Here is an 18199-nt window from a genome sequence, read left to right on the forward strand (position 1 = left end):
TAAAAGAAATTATTCAGGTAGTCAAACGAGACGAAAATTTAATAGTCATGGGTGACTGAATTCGAGAGTAGGAAAAGGTTCAAATGGTTCATAAGGCTCTGAGCACTATGGGACTTAACAGCTATGGTAATCAGTCCCCTAGAACTTAGAACTACGTAAACCTAACTAACCTAAGGACATCACACAACACCCAGTCATCACGAGGCAGAGAAAATCCCTGACCAGTAGGAAAAGGGAGAGAAGGAAACATAGTAGGTGAATGTGGATTGGGGCTAAGAAATGAAAGAGGAAGCCGCCTGGTAGAATTTTGCACAGAGCACAACTTGATCATAGCTAACACTTGGTTCAAGAATCATGAAAGAAGGTTGTATACATGGAAGAACCCTGGAGATACTAAAAGGTTTCAGATAGATTATATAATGGTAAGACAGAGATTTAGGAACCAGATTTTAAATTGTAAGACTTTTCCAGGGGCAGATGTGGACTCTGACCACAATCTATTGGTTATGAACTGTAGATTAAAACTGAAGAAACTGCAAAAAGGTGGGAATTTAAGGAGATGGGACCTGGATAAACTGAAAGAACCAGAGGTTGTACAGAGTTTCAGGGAGAGCATAAGGGAACAATTGACAGGAATTGGGGGAAGAAATACAGTAGAGGAAGAATGGGTAGCTTTGAGGAATGAAATAGTGAAGGCAGCAGAGGATCAAGTAGGTAAAAAGACGAAGGCTAGTAGAAATCCTTGGGTAACAGAAGAGATACTGAATTTAATTGATGATAGGAGAAAATTAAAAAATGCAGCAAGTGAAGCAGGCAAAAAGGAATACAAACGCCTCAAAAATGAGATCGACAGGAAGTGCAAAATGGCTAAGCAGGAATGGCTAGAGGACAAATGTAAGAATGTAGAGGCTTAACTCATGAGGGATAAGATAGATACTGCCTACAGGAAAATTAAAGAATAGAAGCTTTCGGAATGTGGTGCTACAGAAGAATGCTGGAGATTAGATGGGTAGATCACGTAACTAATGAGGAGGTATTGAATAGAATTGGGGAGAAGAGGAGTTTGTGGCACAACTTGACTAGAAGAAGGGATCGGTTGGTAGGGCATCTTCTGAGGCATCAAGGGATCACATATTTAGTACTGGAGGGCAGCGTGGAGGGTAAAAATCGTAGAGGGAGACCAAGACATGAATATACTAAGCAGATTCAGAAGGATGTAGGCTGCAGTAGGTACTGGTAAATGAAGAGGCTTGCACAGGCTAGAGTAGCATGGAGAGCTGCATCAAACCAGTCTCAGGACTGAAGACCACAACAACAACAACAACAACAATAGGGAACTATGTCAAATGTCGCCTGTCGTCAAATAAATAAAAGTGGTTGTCTTCTGTTCACTGGAACGTGAAATGTAACCGCTTGGAGCGCTGGTGTCGCTGCAGCTATTTGACGCCTCTTTAGTGTGTTTGTAAACATGGCTTCGAAGTTGGTGTGTTCTTTCGACTCTTTTTTTTTATATATTTGCTTCGACTTGGGGGGGGGGGGGGGCAGCAAAGGGCACAGTGCATGCTATTAATTGTGTGTTGGTGGGAAGGTGAAATATGCTGCAGCCAACTTCATGTCCACAATCACAGCTATAGCCATCCACCTTTACATCTGGAAACATCCAGGCTGCTTTTCAGTAAGCAGGAATAGAGGATGTGGTGACACTCAAAAATAAAAAAAATATTTCTCAGCTTTCCATTCTACTTTGTTTATGTTTGAACTCTGAATGCCACAAGTTAAAAAGAGCTTCATCTGTTTCGTACTTTTTATTAATTTTGCAGTGTTAGAACACTAATTCCATTAATTAAATTAGTCAACATTAAAAATAGTTGTTATTGCCCATATAGTGAACTAAACATTTATTTACCTTCACATATTCCCACTTCAGTGTTTTATAAATCGCTTCACATGTTTCTGGAATTATTTGCGTTAATGTGCAGTGTGATATTCCAGTGCTGTATTGTAAACTAGAATAGCTCTCTCCTGTATCAAGAAATCACAGTGTCACAGTTTGCCTGTCTTCTGCACATACAGCAGTTTTCAAGAGAGTATTCTGTTTTGTAATATGAGAAACCACTTTACTGAGCAAATACTGAAATACACTCCAATCCATTCGTAAGTAAATTGTGTATAAGACTTGACGTCCTGTCTCCCATAAGTCCAACCCTTCGTCCAAGTCGTGGGAGATGGGCAACGGCACAAAGTAGGGGATTGCCTATAGGGGCGATGTACAGCGGGGACTTCGTGTGCCCCAGGACCGCTACGGTAGCTGGGAAGGCCCTATGGGAACCCTGAAACGTGACGGCTAACGGGGCTCTGGTGAAGCTGCGATAGGCCTAGCGAGCCAGTAGTGGATAAATCAACTGCTTTCAAAAAAGGGAACATGCCTCGGATCACGGAACGGATTTAAAGGAAACCGACCAAGCAATGGAAAAGGATTACGAGATGGTTTACGACTGGGCACCTTAAACGTAAGGACTCTAACTGGGAAGTTAGAAGAAATTGTAGAAATGATGGAAAGGAGGAAATTGGACATCTTGGGACTTGCTGAGACTAGGTGGAGAGGAGTTGGTGAAAAACCACTAAGTAAAGGATGTAAACTGTACTGGATAAGGAATGAGAGGGGAAGAAATGGAGTGGCAATAGTGGTCAGAGAGGGTCTGCAGGAGGAATTGGAAGGTATCAATGATCGAATGATAAAAGCCAGAGTACGAGTGAAAGGAAAAAGCATTGAAATCATCCAAGCAATTGCCCCACAGGTGGGGTGTACAAAAAAGGAGAAGGAGGAATTTGAAGATGACATGCAAAAGCAGCTAAATGGAGGTAATCAGATTATAATAGGGGACCTCAATGCACATTTTGGCACAGACAGGAAAGGATTCGAGGAGATAGTGGGACCAGAGGGCTGGGGGAACCGAAATAGAAAAGGAAAATTGTTGCTGGAATTCTGCAAGAGGAATGGGCTGGCGATCGCAAATTCCTGGTACAAGAAGAGAAGTAGCCACAAAATAACTTGGTACAGTGGAGACTGGTCCCAAACGTCAGTAGTAGACTATGTACTAGTGGATAGGCAGATGATGAGCAGCCTCACAGATGTTAAGGTCATTCCATCTGAGGCCTTAGACAGTGACCATCGGCTGTTGGTAGCCACCCTGAGAGAGAAAAAAGATAGGAGGGCAACAGACATACAGGAGAAAAGGTTGAAGACATGGATGCTGAAAGAGGATGAACGGAGGACCCAGTATCAGACACTGATCAGGAAGAAGCTGCCAAAGGAAGATCAGAGAACAATGGAAGAAGAATGGGGAGATTTTAAGAGGGCTCTAGTTGAGGCAGCTGAGACTGTGTGCGGAAGAACTAGCACAAAGAGGAGAAGTAAGGAAACCCCATGGTGGAACAACATATGTAAAGAATCAGTACTTCGAAAGAACAAAGCCTTCAGAGAATCGTTCCAGACCCGAACAGAGGAAGCTAGGGTAAAATATAAGGAAAGCAAGAAAGCGGCACAGACCATAGTAAGGGCGGAGAAGAAGAAGTGGATGGAAAAATGGACAAGAATGTTAGAAGAGGACAGTGAAGGGAACAAAAAAGTACTTTACACCATGGTAAGAAATAAGAGGAACGACAGAAGCGAGTGCCTGAGGATCATGGATAATAATGGAAGAGTTGTGGAGGAAATGCATGAGCTCAAAAAGATTTGGAAGGAGTACTTTGAAGATCTGTTGAATGCCGCTAAGCGGGTAACTAACAGCGATGGAGAGCCTAAGGCAGCAGACGATTATAATAGTGGGGAAATTGATGATCTAACTTGGAATGAAGTGGAAGAAGCCATAAAGAGGATGAAAGGGGGCAAGGCACCAGGTTGGGACGAAGTAACAGTGGATATGATACGAGCAGCAGGAGAAGTAGGAACCCAGTGGCTATACAGAGTGCTGAGGGTGGTGTGGAAGGAGAACAGAATTCCTGAGGATTGGAAGAAAGGAATTATAGTCCCGATCTTCAAGAAAAGGGATAAAAGGAGATGTGAGAACTACAGAGGAATCACCCTGCTATGCCACTGTGGAAAAATCTATGAAAAGATCCTGGAGAAGAGAATAAGAAGCAGTATTGAAAGTAGACTGCAAGAGGAGCAGTATGGTTTCAGACCGGGAAGATCAACAACGGACCTCATATTTGCGGTAAGGCAACTGCAGGAAAGGCACTATGAGTACGGGAAGGACTTAATCATGGCCTTTTTAGATATTGAGAAGGCGTATGACAGTATCTGTAGGGACAAGCTCTGGGATGTGCTGAACGCAAAAGGGATAGATGAAGAGGTAACACGAAAAGCCAGAAAAATGTATGAGGGAAGTGAGAGTTGTGTGAAAGTGGGGAGGGAACGTACTCCATGGTTCAAACTGGAAAATGGGCTGCGACAGAGAAGTGCACTTTCGCCTTTATTGTTTATTATTGTTATGGATGAAATCCTACAGCAAGTATCAGGTGCAATTGGAGATCATAAAATGAAACCAGTGCTTTTTGCCGATGACCTGATGTTATGGGGAAATTGCGAGAAGGAGGTGCAAGAGCAGTTAGATGTATGGGAGGCAACGGCAGCACAATATGGAATGCATTTCTCTGCAAAGAAAAGTGAAATAATTGTCACAACAAGGAAGAAGAATAGGCCAAATGTGGATATAACTTGTGGAGGGGAAAAACTACAAGTGGTAGAGAACTTCAAGTACCTGGGAAGCATGATTGAAAGTAAGGGGGAAACGCAATGGAAATAAATGAAAGGTGCAGAAAAGCAGGGCAGTTCTTCAAATGCATTAGGGGGCTCATTTGGAGCAAGGAGGTGCCACAGAAATCCAAGGGAATTATATACCGAACCTACTTTGTCCCCATATTGGCATACGGAAGTGAGACATGGGTAATGCACAAAAGCGACAAAAGTAGAATACAAGCTAGTGAAATGAAGTTCCAGAGGAGCAGGTTGAGTGTAACAAGACGAGACAGATTGTGAAATGTGTATGTGAGCGAAAGACTAAAGGAGGAACCAGTACAGGACATAATAGAAAAATCAAGACTGCAGAGGTGTGGACACATGAAGAGAATGGGTGAGGGAAGAATTCCAAAGAGGATGTTTGATCTGCAACTGGAGGGGAAGAGGCCCAGGGGAAGACCAAGAGACAGATGGGTGAAGGGAGTGAAGGAATGTGTGACGAGAAGAGGAGAGAACTGGACGAAGGTGGAAGAGGGGGAATGGTGGAAAGACAGAACACGATGGAGAGGCTTGTGTTCCCGGCAGACCCAGCCAGTGGCTGGAAACTGTCCAAGATGATGGTGACTTGACGTCCTCCACTAGCAGCCCTCTAACACATTTTGCTGAATGCTTTTACTATCTCGACGTAATACCTATGACTTCATCCAAGTACGTTTCCCATTTGCCGCCGCTTTTCTTCCAAGTACAATTGTGGTACTAGCAACTCCAGCGTATAATAACGGTATGTCCACCATCTTGAAACTTGATGGAAAATACGACGACAGTGTAATAATCCTTTTTAGAGCCACGTCAGAGATCTTTGTCAAAGAAATTTGGCAAATATTTGACAAAGAAATATGATAGTGTAATACCGGCCTAACCAACACACGGGCGTCACTGCCACTGAGACAGAAACAGCTTTCGTCAGAAAACACAACAGACGTCCATCCTTCCCTCCAACGACCTCTCGCTCGACACCAGTGAAGTCGCAAATGGTTTGTGGTCAGTGGATCACACGCCAAAGGGCGTCTGGTGACCTTGAAGTAGCCGATTTGTGACAGTTCGCTGTGTCACTGTGGAGGCAACTGCTGCTCATATTTCTGCTGCAGACGCAGTACAATGCGCCAGAGCCATGCGCCGAATACGATGGTCTTCGCTCTCGGGAGTCCCACGGAGCCCGGTCTTCTTGGGACCTTACATTGTTGTGACCACCGCTGCCACCAGTCATGTACAGAGGATACATTCCTGCCAAGTCTTCCTGCAGTATCGCGGAAGGGTCATCCAGCTTCAGTATCGCAGAAGGAACACCCTAGCTTCTTGTAGCCCTGTTACACGCCCTAGTTCAACCTCAGTGAGGATAATTCTTAATTAACATCAACTCACCACGTCCAATATCAAAGGTAGCTAACGTTCACGACCGTTACAGCACGATTTTAAAGCAAACCAGATTTGCACCCACACAGTGGCGCTACTACCGCCACTCTTATACGACTGGCGCGAAATTTGAATAGACATCATATTTCAGATGCAGGAACACACTACCCACTTTCGTTTAAGTCGCACAACTCCTTCTTCGTGTTGCGTTTCTTTCTGACGTCAGTGTATTGTGGAAAAAATCTTCTCCGAAACCGGTAAATAAAGCCTGTACAGGACTGAGCCGTTCACGGCTCGCGTTTATCCCATTTATTATTTGTCATCTTCTATTATGGTACTGCCGCCTCGTTTTCTTATTCCATTTACTGGTGTCACTAACTTCCTGCCTTACTTGCCCGTGAGTGGCAGCAGCAGCAGCGCGTATCGATAAGTGCACTGCTGCACCATCTCTGCAGCGACCGATAGCATTTCAGGGTCGTCGCTTGTCTGGCGGTGAGTTCGGGACGGACCAGCAGTGCAGTTGGGGGACGGAGCGCGTGTGAGGCGCCGACAGCCAGTGCTCGCTGACCGCTGGCGACACACACGAACTGTCCGGCGGAGGGAGATTGGAGCGAGCGGGACAACCGTTGGTTGGTTGTCTCATCGGCTGACGTACACTTGGTCCTTTCACCGTTTCCGGGCCTGGGCAGTTGATCGGTTGACGTGGAGCAGCGAGGAAGTCTCCGTGGCGCGTGTCTGGCCGGGGCCTCGTGGCGTCCACCCGCGGTCGGAGTGTGAGGGGTTGTTCCCATTGCTACGAGGCCCGTGGCTCACCGATCCCGGACACGGAAGTTAAGTCTTTACTTAATCTACCAGCCAGCCACAACTGTTCGCATTGTGTCGTTTGAATTTTGTTGTGGGTTGTTGGAACATCCTCTCGCTTGGTCCGTTGACTGTTTGTCGGTTGCGTGTCGTCTGATCGTGAATCGTTGGCCCGACTGCCTGTCTCACCTGAGCGAGCGTTAGTGTTTGAATTCCAGGCCAACCCTCGGAAACTTCCGATCGCCGTTGGGTGTACTTCCTTTTCTCATTTGTTCTTGTTGTTTGTATTTGTGTGGCTTCCAGCCGATTTTTAAATTAAGGTTGTTTTGCCCTTGTTTTAAGGTAAGGCTTTATGGTCTTTTAAAAATTTATTTTGGTTTGAGTCTTAAGTGATGGGCCTTACGCCGATTTTTAAATTAAAGTTGTTTTGCTCTTAAAGTGTCAGATTGTTTGGGCCTTCAGCCTAATTGAAAGAACTGATTTAAGATAGGGCCTTCTGCCTTTTAAATTTCTGATTTTGGTGTGAGTCTTAAGTTATTGACTTTCAGCTGATTTTAAATTAAAGTGGTCTTGCGCTTACGGCATGAGATTGTATGGCGCCATCAGCCAGTAATTAAGTTCCAAAAATTAATGCTTTGTTCTTTTTAAAAATTTTATTGGCTCTTGTAATGTTTGGTCAAATAAATTAAGTTGTATGTTCGAGTGTACCTGACAGCCGCTTATTTTGGCCCCTTTCCACAGTTTAAACTACCTGTCCTGTCCTGCGGGTTTAGCAGGGCGTCTCAAGGACCAGTAAAGAATGTGCAATGATTACTAGACTGATATACAAATTCAACATCACCATATTCAAATACTCATATCCTCCGCAGTTAACAGCTTTTACCATTACAAAGACGTTCCTACAAAACCAAGAAATCACAGTATTAATAGGCTATAGTCAAAATATCAACCCACACGCACACCGTGTCTGGCGATGTAAACAAACATTCAGCAGACACCATTGATTTCCAAAAATAAACTAGCATTCAGCATACTCACACAAGGATAATATCTAATAAAAAAGAGTAATGCAAGCAAAATCCACCCCGACAGTGGTGTTCACTGGTGGTTTCCCTCAGTTGTGAGGTAAATACCGGGATGTGGAATTCCGCCAGGCAGTAAGAAAGGTGCAGCCGCGACCAGAAGCAGCGTCCCCGGCGAAGTCTGGCTGGCACCGCAGCTGTGGTGTAACCACTCTCGTACTCGCCGCACTGCAGCCGGAGGCAAGTGTTACGTGCCAGTTGCGTCAGCAGGTACGTAAGACTGAGCAAGTGAAGAGCGTGGGGGCGTTCCTCTCGCTGCCGCCGGTTTCCTCCGCCGCAAGCCTGGCTGGGAACAGCCTCCCCCTCTGCCTCCCCAGTACTCCAGTAGCAACCGGGGCACAAAGCCCTCTGCCAGTTGACGGCGCGGACCTACGGAAAAAGTATCGAATGCCCACTAGGCTGGCCGACTGCCTATACTCGACAACACTCGCTGCTCCTCAGCTCACTTTGTGGGAGGACAAGTTCGCCCGCTCTCAGCAATCAACCGATACCGATTACGAAGTATAAATCTCACCGTGGATACAGGTCTGTAACTGAAACATGTTATCAAAGACAGTAAGAATCGCGATTTGGGCTGTTGCAAGATTAACACCCGGGTCCTTGAATACAGTGTCTCAGACTGTGCGGTGTCGGCCGCGGTGATTTGCGTACCCATAGATGCTATAGTCCAGTCTCTGGATACTAACAGAGAAGGGAATCGCCTCAGTTGGTTATCCAAATTTGCATTAACGGCAATGATAATATCGCCCAAAGTAAACGACTTACTGAATTATAATTAACAGAGGTGAGCCAGTCAAATACGACGATTGGCTACCACATCACACACACACACACACACACACACACACACACACAGGCATATTAATGAGAAGAGGGATCATCTAGTCTATGACGGAAACAAGTGGTCACTATAACAATCAGATTTGTTACCGAAAACCACAACACAGGAGTTATCCACTGAGATAAACAATTGAACAATTAATACTTGGATAAAGGTCTCTAATGATGAAATAAAACCTTGGCACAAACGAATGAGCATGACAAATGCAAAGTTACGCCAACAGAACATGACTATGACCAGTGTCTGTAAGCTTGGCTAGTGAAATACAGGAAGAACATGGAAACACAGGTTTGAACACCAGTGAAGGAACTGAAAGGAACTAGCCGGCTGCAAGGCGTTGTAATGGAATAACTGGCTCCTGGAGGGAGCGAATTAACATCGCATCTCTACAAAGCAAGTGATCCCAATGACTGCTCGTCTTACCAGACTCGTACCTCAATATGGAAGGTAGTAGCAGTAGCGGCTGGAAGTTGAGTTCAGCTCTCTGTACTCGAGCAGAAACATCCCTCTGTGCGACTACAAGGCTTGCCTCATCAGTCATTCAACAACGAGTCTTTACACCACCGTGTCCTGAGAGTCCGTCTCTCTCTTTACTACTCCATTTCCTAGCAGCAAGTGAACACTTTCAACTCTTTCTGGATGCTCTGAAACTCCAGCTAGTAGGCTGGGCAGACCCTTCACCGTACTAAAGAGAGAAGTGAAAAGACAGCCATAAAAGACGCAGCTTTCAACTGTTATGTGGCTTTAGGGTTCGATTACACTGATCAAGGGAACGAGCGTAAAATATTCTGTAATATAACGTGTGGCAGTTTCAGAGAAAACTGGCAATGCAAAAAAAACCTTGATATAAAACAGTCATGATTATGTCGTAGGTTACTATGAAACTCCACAAGACTCGTCCGGACAGTTTAGTAAGGAGTTTTAGATACTAGTTCGCTATTTCACCCATGATACACGAGGATACCCCCCGTGATAATACAGGAAGCAGCGACGTATGTAGCCTACGTTGTTGGCAGCACTGTTACAGGAGTATTCATAAACTATCAACTATCTCAGCAGAAAAAAAAAAATCAAGCTGCGACCTTGAAGCTTTCTGGTGGTGTCGGTCGGTCTCTATAGATGCGCGCTACAATGTGACGCATTTTTCCCAGCGATGGATGACTTGCCGGAGGCCCTGGTTGCACAACCCTATATTTTGGCCGTTTAGGAGGCGTTTCCCTATGAAATACACTGCGTCGTTGTTCTGAAAATGCCTACCACACACTGGTTTCTTCATCCAAAGCAAGAGAAAGAAGTCACTGGGTGCTGAGTCACGAGAATACCGGTGAGGCAAAATGTGACAGCCCAAAGAAGCACCTCACATGACTGTGCTCTGCACAATAGGCTGCAGCGTTGCCGTAGAACTAAATCGTCCATTCGGACAGCTTCCCCCGGCTCTTCGTCTTTACAGTCTCGAGTGACCTCGTCAGGAAATTTGTGTAGTATGCTCCTGTGACGGTTTGCCGCTTACTAGCACAGTCGTCAGCATCGCAACAAAGTAGCCTCAAAATACACTCCGCATTACTTTGCCTGATGTTGGTCGAACCTTCTCCTTTTTCGGCGGTCGTGAATCTACACCTTTCCACTGCTTTTGACTGGGTGGCACAGTGATTCACCCAGCACTCCTTCATGGCGAATAGGCTCCTAAAGAAGTGATCTGAATTGGCCTGACACTGCAGCAGCGTTTCCATACTGCCTCGATTCGGTCGACATTTTGAATGGATGTGAGCAGTTGCAGAATGCAGCGACTTTTGTCATGCTCAAAGTGTCCTGCAAAACTGATAGATGGCTTGCCGGCCGGAGTGGCCGAGCGGTTCTAGGCGCTACAGTCTGGAATCGCGCGACCGCTACGGTCGCAGGTTCGAATCCTGCCTCGGGCATAGACGTGTGTGATGTCCTTAGGTTAGTTAGGTTTAAGTAGTTCTAAGTTCTAGGGGACTGATGACCTTAGAAGTTAAGTCCCATAGTGCTCAGAGCCATTTGAACTATTTTGATAGATGACTTATTTTCATTTTTTTCCCTATCGCCTAGAATGTGATACGCCGCTCTTTGAGTCCCAGACCGTTCAGTTCTCTCTCGATTCACGGTCCTTCACAGACAGTTGGATTGCGACTTCATTCTTCGTCGTTCATATTTGTTTGTCCACACTGGTAGCTTCTTCACAACCTAGTTAATGCCTCGTACGACAGTGCACTGCTACCGTACACTTGCACTAACTTGAGCCGTGGTGTAGATACTAGCGATTGCTGTGTCCGTGGGGCTATGGTCTTTGACTGGCTGTCGCCTGTTTCGATCGCCGGCGTCTCGCCAGGGAACCGCGACTTCCTAGTCGACTGTATGAAGTCTTGAGCATGCGCTCCTTGGAGAGGAGGTTTGCTTGTCCTCGCTGCAGAAAGCGGCCTGTGGTGTGACGAGACAGTGTGGTTTTTGAAATGTGTCAGCTGTAAGGACCGAATTGTGACTGCATGGACTAGCGATGTTTCTACAGGGATTACTCAATTTATTTCGTGAGCATCTGACTTTTCATTATCCTGTGCTAGTGAGGGTTTTGAGCCTTGTAGTGTACCGTTAGGTTCCACCATTCTGGTTCTGAGTAAATTGCACAGTGATTCCAACATTTCACACTTTGGTATGCGCATTCTATGTTATGTTGAAATAATGGCTTACAAATAATGGCTTACAAAACACTCGTTCGACCTATACTTGAGTATTGCTCATCAGTGTGGGATCCGTACCAGATCGGGTTGACGGAGGAGATAGAGAAGATCCAAAGAAGAGCGGCGCGTTTCGTCACAGGGATATTTGGTAACCGTGATAGCGTTACGGAGATGTTTAACAAACTCAAGTGGCAGACTCTGCAAGAGAGGCGCTCTGCATCGCGGTGTAGCTTGCTCGCCAGGTTTCGAGAGGGTGCGTTTCTGGATGAGGTATCGAATATATTGCTTCCCCCTACTTATACCTCCAGAGGAGATCACGAATGTAAAATTAGAGAGATTAGAGCGCGCACGGAGGTCAGACAGTCGTTCTTCCCGCGAACCATACGCGACTGGAACAGGAAAGGGAGGTAATGACAGTGGCACGTAAAGTGCCCTCCGCCACACACCGTTGGGTGGCTTGCGGAGTATAAATGTAGATGTAGAATGTAGATGTAGATGTAGAATTATCATTGCACAATACCACAAGACTTAAACATTAATTCAGAGGCTAGCCAATTTAACTCTATTGTTCATTACATTCTTTTGGATAACTGTAACTCATAAGTGTAATTACACTGACGGAAGAGAAAACCCCAGCAACAAGCAGGAGTTGTGTGACATAAATGAAAATAGTTGGCAAGCGTGTTTCTACATCTGAAAGATGATGTCTATTCCAATTTCGCATAAGAGCGGAGCTAGTAGAGCCACTATGAGGATGCAAATCAGGTTTGCTTTGAATTCGCGCTGTGACAGTCGTGAGCGCTAATTGCCTTAGCGAGTGGCCGTGGTGAGATACGCTAGTCGAGAATGCATCTAAGGCGACAAAGAAGTCATTAGGAACACCTTACGGAGTCTGAACGAGGCCGTGTAACAGAACCACGAGAAGCTGGACGTTCCTTCTCCGATTCTGCAGAAATACTTGGAAGGAGTGTACCCACTGTACATGATTTCTGGCAGCGGTGGTCACGGAAATGTACGGTCGCAAAAAGACCGGGCTCCGGACGGACACGTGGCACACTTTTCTGTATCTACAGCAGCAATCTGAGCGCAGTTAGCACCACGGTGACACAACGAGCTGTTACAAATCGGCTACTTTAAGGGGGGACGATGAAATTGACCAAAAACGTCAATTTTCGAATTATTTTTTATTTGTTAGTACAACTCATTGACAATAAGTTCCCAGAGTTTCAATGTTGGAATCGCATCCGAAGTGTCTGAAAACTGATTAAAAGTGTGACGCGGCCTCCCTGCCACGCCCACGTTTTGAAGCAGCACTTCAATACCAGCTCGGTGAACAACGATTCTGCCAATTACTTTCAACCAAACATGTGCGGGATATATCTAGAAGGCCGTGATACATACTATTTGCTTTCATAAATCATCTTTGGCCGATGCTGCACTTCTCAAAAAGTGTGTTCATGGGAAAACCCAAAATCCAATCTCTAAATTCACTCATATGGAAACGATGCCCTAAAACACATTTGCATCTGCTACAGTTGTCAGAATTGCAACTTATGATGCACGTATTGTATTTAATGATGGAAACGTTGGGAGGATGGTATTAGAAAGAATGGGCTTCAAGACAGGAATTTTTACTCAAGACATTCTGAGAAAAATGGATTTATAGCTAGTCTCTGCAGCTGAAAAGTTAGTTGAAGACCTGATAAAGGAAAGAAGACTGACAACAAGAAATCAGAAGAGAAGCCTTGAAGGGAAAGACGACCCAGAGTACAAATGTGGTGCCTTCTGAAGAAGTGACATAAGGAAAAGAGCGGTTGAACTTTAAATTGCGTCAGCCGTGGTGTCCGAGCGGTTCTAGGCGCTTCAGTCCGGAACCGCGCGACTGCTACGGTCGTAAGTTCGAATCCTGCCTCGGGAATCGATGTGTGTGATGTCCTTAGGTTAGTTAGGTTTAAGTAGTTCTAAGTTCCAGGGGACTGATGACCTCAGATGTTCAGTCCCATAGCGCTCAGAGCCATTTGAACCATTTTTTGAACTTTAAATTGCGTTTCCTGAAAAGTGTGTTTTTTTAAAGTTTATGCACCTTTCCATCAGATTCTATGAATGCTAGAATTATGAAATTTTGTACACAAATTCCTGTAAACCTAATAAACGTTGTCTCAAGAGAAAATTTTGAAATTCTGATTGCAAGTTGAGATACGGGGCAAAGTGCTTGTAATTTTGCATGAATTTAAAATTGGAATTATAATTAAAAAATTATGAAAATTCTCCTGTTTGGCCTATTCCAAAAACCTTATGAGAGAAGCGTACAGCGTATAAAGAGATGAAACAGAGAAATTTTTGTAGAAATCTCTTGAATACTTTCTGAAAAAAAAGGAACATACATAATTTTTTTAAAATAAAACTTCAAATTTCATTCTAATGAAAGTTGAATATATATTATCAAAGGATTTTATATGTAAATGTGTTACTTTCATATAAAGCGTGGTACAAAATTTCATTGCCATATTTCCAAAACTGTGGATTTGGTGCATTTTTGAAAAAGTGTGTGTTTTCCATCGACGTCCCCAATCAAGGACATCTCCGAGCCAAACACCCCGTAGCATGCATTTCAATGACCCCAAACCACCGCCATTTGCGACTTCAGTGGTGTCAAGCGAGAGGTCATCGGAGGGCAGGGTGGAGATCTGTTACGTTTTCTGATGAAACCTGGTTTTGCTTCGGTGTCAGTGATGGCAGTGTGTTGATTAGAAGGAGGCAAGTTGAGGACTTGCAACCGACCTATCTGCGTAGTAGATACTCTGGTCGGGGATAGGATGTCGTATGACAGCAGGAGCTCTCTCGTGCTTTACCCACGCACCCTGACAGCAAATTTGTACGTCAGTCTGTTGATTCGACTTCTTGTGCTGCCACTTGTCAACAGCATTCTAGGCGGTGATTTCAGACAGGATAACGCTCGCCCACATAACCGCTGTTGTAACCCAACACGCTCTACAGGGTGTCGACATGTGGCCTTGGCCTGCTCGATCACCATATCTTATAAAATCGAGCACATATGGGACATCATCAGCCGACAACTCCAGCATTATCCACAAACAGCATTAACCGTGCGTGTATTGAAAGACCAAGTGCAACAGGCATGAAACTCCATTCCACAAACTGGATTCCGGCACCTTTACAACACAATGCATGCACGTTTGCATGCTTTCTTTGCACATTCTGTCGGTTACACCGGTTATTAATGTACCAGCATTTAACATTACCAATGACATATCTCGCGCGTAGAGAAACCTGTCATCTTGTAATATTAATCACATAAATACACTCCTGGAAATGGAAAAAAGAACACATTGACACCGGTGAGTCAGACCCACCATACTTGCTCCGGACACTGCGAGAGGGCTGTACAAGCAATGATCACACGCACGGCACAGCGGACACACCAGGAACCGCGGTGTTGGCCGTCGAATGGCGCTAGCTGCGCAGCATTTGTGCACCGCCGCCGTCAGTGTCAGCCAGTTTGCCGTGGCATACGGAGCTCCATCGCAGTCTTTAATCCACTGGTAGCATGCCGCGACAGCGTGGACGTGAACCGTATGTGCAGTTGACGGACTTTGAGCGAGGGCGTATAGTGGGCATGCGGGAGGCCGGGTGGACGTACCGCCGAATTGCTCAACACGTGGGGCGTGAGGTCTCCACAGTACATCGATGTTGTCGCCAGTGGTCGGCGGAAGGTGCACGTGCCCGTCGACCTGGGACCGGACCGCAGCGACGCACGGATGCACGCCAAGACCGTAGGATCCTACGCAGTGCCGTAGGGGACCGCACCGCCACTTCCCAGCAAATTAGGGACACTGTTGCTCCTGGGGTATCGGCGAGGACCATTCGCAACCGTCTCCATGAAGCTGGGCTACGGTCCCGCACACCGTTAGGCCGTCTTCCGCTCACGCCCCAACATTGTGCAGCCCGCCTCCAGTGGTGTCGCGACAGGCGTGAATGGAGGGACGAATGGAGACGTGTCGTCTTCAGCGATGAGAGTCGCTTCTGCCTCTGTGCCAATGATGGTCGTATGCGTGTTTGGCGCCGTGCAGGTGAGCGCCACAATCAGGACTGCATACGACCGAGGCACACAGGGCCAACACCCGGCATCATGGTGTGGGGAGCGATCTCCTACACTGGCCGTACACCACTGGTGATCGTCGAGGGGACACTGAATAGTGCACGGTACATCCAAACCGTCATCGAACCCATCGTTCTACCATTCCTAGACCGGCAAGGGAACTTGCTGTTCCAACAGGACAATGCACGTCCGCATGTATCCCGTGCCACCCAACGTGCTCTAGAAGGTGTAAGTCAACTACCCTGGCCAGCAAGATCTCCGGATCTGTCCCCCATTGAGCATGTTTGGGACTGGATGAAGCGTCGTCTCACGCGGTCTGCACGTCCAGCACGAACGCTGGTCCAACTGAGGCGCCAGGTGGAAATGGCATGGCAAGCCGTTCCACAGGACTACATCCAGCATCTCTACGATCGTCTCCATGGGAGAATAGCAGCCTGCATTGCTGCGAAAGGTGGATATACACTGTACTAGTGCTGACATTGTGCATGCTCTGTTGCCTGTGTCTATGTGCCTGTGGTTCTGTCAGTGTGATCATGTGATGTATCTGACCCCAGGAATGTGTCAATAAAGTTTCCCCTTCCTGGGACAATGAATTCACGGTGTTCTTATTTCAATTTCCAGGAGTGTATATTACCTAGACAAATGCATTTCCCAAATTTCACTACCTAATTATTTTTGGTATTGCGATTTTTTCCCGTCACTGTAGTTTACTTATTTTAGATTTCCATATAATTTTTCACATGTAAACATATACCTAGCTTCTAACTTACTGATGAAGTGGATGAAAAAGCCATGTAAAGAAATGTATCATTTGCACAGTTAATGGTGAGAATATGTTAGCAACTTTGGCATTCATTTAATGCCGGAGTAATTAGTAGTCTTAACTAAAACATTGTTACTGACACGGAATCCTATATTTTGCCAAATTAAATAGCCTACTTCAATAAAAGTTACTGTTGTATTTAAAAATCCAGATTTAGAAGAAACTTTCTTTGCTATTCATTTGCTAACAAGCATAACATTTTTCATTGTATCTCACGAAAATACAGTAAAGAACGAGAGCTAACTTCAGTTTTAATTACTGTTATCTTATAAAAGAGGTTCCTGAGAAGCCATTTTTGTCAGTCTGTAGAATGTTAAGAAAGATACAAGATCTGTGTCCACCAAAACGGGGAAATGTACCGCAGACGATCTAGCACCAGTTTTGAGTCGGAAAATGTATTACCTTTTATCTAAATTACGTGTCCTAGTGTTTATTCAGTTAGTTTTTTTAATTACTCACTGTGGACTGTTAATTAATTTCATGAACTGTGCTAATCGTCAATAACATCCTCTGCTAACTCCTGACAGGAGGATCAGAATACAAACAGTGCTACTTCCAATAGCTACTTGCTGTGCACATCGCTTTCGTACAGAGTTGACTGTTAGATTCCAAGAACAGTGATTTAATACTGTAATTCTGTGACTGTGTTGCATGTCTATTTGCCACGCGTTAACTTTTGTGTCGCTTCAGAGTTATGTTATTGCACTCAGTCACATTCTAGGACATTGCCCAGCTGTTTAGATGTGCATAAATTATTATAGATTAAATTCGATCTGGCCATAAACAGTAGCTAATTCAACAATCAAACTGCAAGTAAAGTGAAACTTCCTGGCAGATTAAAACTGTGTGCCCGACCGAGACTCGAACTCGGGACCTTTGCCTGTGCTGTGAGTACCGGACGTGAGTCGTGCTTCGGTAGCTCAGTTGGTAGAGCACTTGCCCGCGGAAGGCAAAGGTCCCGAGTTCGAGTCTCGGTCGGGCACACAGTTTTAATCTGCCAGGAAGTTTCATATCAGCGCACACTCCGCTGCAGAGTGAAAATCTCATTCTGCAAGTAAAGTGTTTGAACTATAAATCCTGTGTGGATCATATTATTCCTAGTATATTGTCTCCACCACCAACTTTTCAGCCAGATTCGACGGATGAGCTGCAACCCAGGACATATTTGAGCAGGTGAATACGGCTATGCTTGAAATTGACTTCTTGCTCAGCCATGCTCGGTGTTATCACGCAAACGGGTTTATATGTAAACCGTTACTTATGGCCTAATGCCTGAGTAAGTTAACTACTCCATATGATATATTCTTGTTGCGATCAGTGTATATGTATTTCAATTTATTAAAAGAACCGTTTACGTTTGTTTAGACTGGCATCTAACTTGCTTAAGCCATTGAGGCGTTATGTAATTATTTCGGTATCATTCTGTTGGCCGCTTCAATACTGGCCGACCTGACTGCAGTTTTCAAAGCTTTGAATGATAAGATTAGCTTGTGTAGTGATATTAGACTTAGTTCTACAGGGTGTATATAAAGTCTGGGAATACTTTCAATTATTTACTGCACAAGAACTAAACATTGTACAGATGTCATACATATTGCATTTTTAAGAGAAACTCTGAAAGCTTTTTTACAAACATTCGATATGCGGACCACAAGTGATCCGGCAGACGTCAATACGGTAAT

The 18199-nt window shown here is 45.1% G+C and overlaps 1 non-coding gene across 1 annotated transcript; it reads left to right on the forward strand.

Moving 5' to 3' along the window:
* The first annotated feature begins 17425 nt into the window (after positions 1–17425).
* On the forward strand, positions 17426–17500 carry Trnap-cgg (transfer RNA proline (anticodon CGG)). The gene has a single exon. It is a non-coding gene; the product is annotated as a tRNA-Pro (tRNA).
* Positions 17501–18199: the final 699 nt, after the last annotated feature.

This window comes from Schistocerca serialis, chromosome 8, assembly GCF_023864345.2.
Source record: "Schistocerca serialis cubense isolate TAMUIC-IGC-003099 chromosome 8, iqSchSeri2.2, whole genome shotgun sequence".
NCBI lineage: Eukaryota > Metazoa > Arthropoda > Insecta > Orthoptera > Acrididae > Schistocerca > Schistocerca serialis.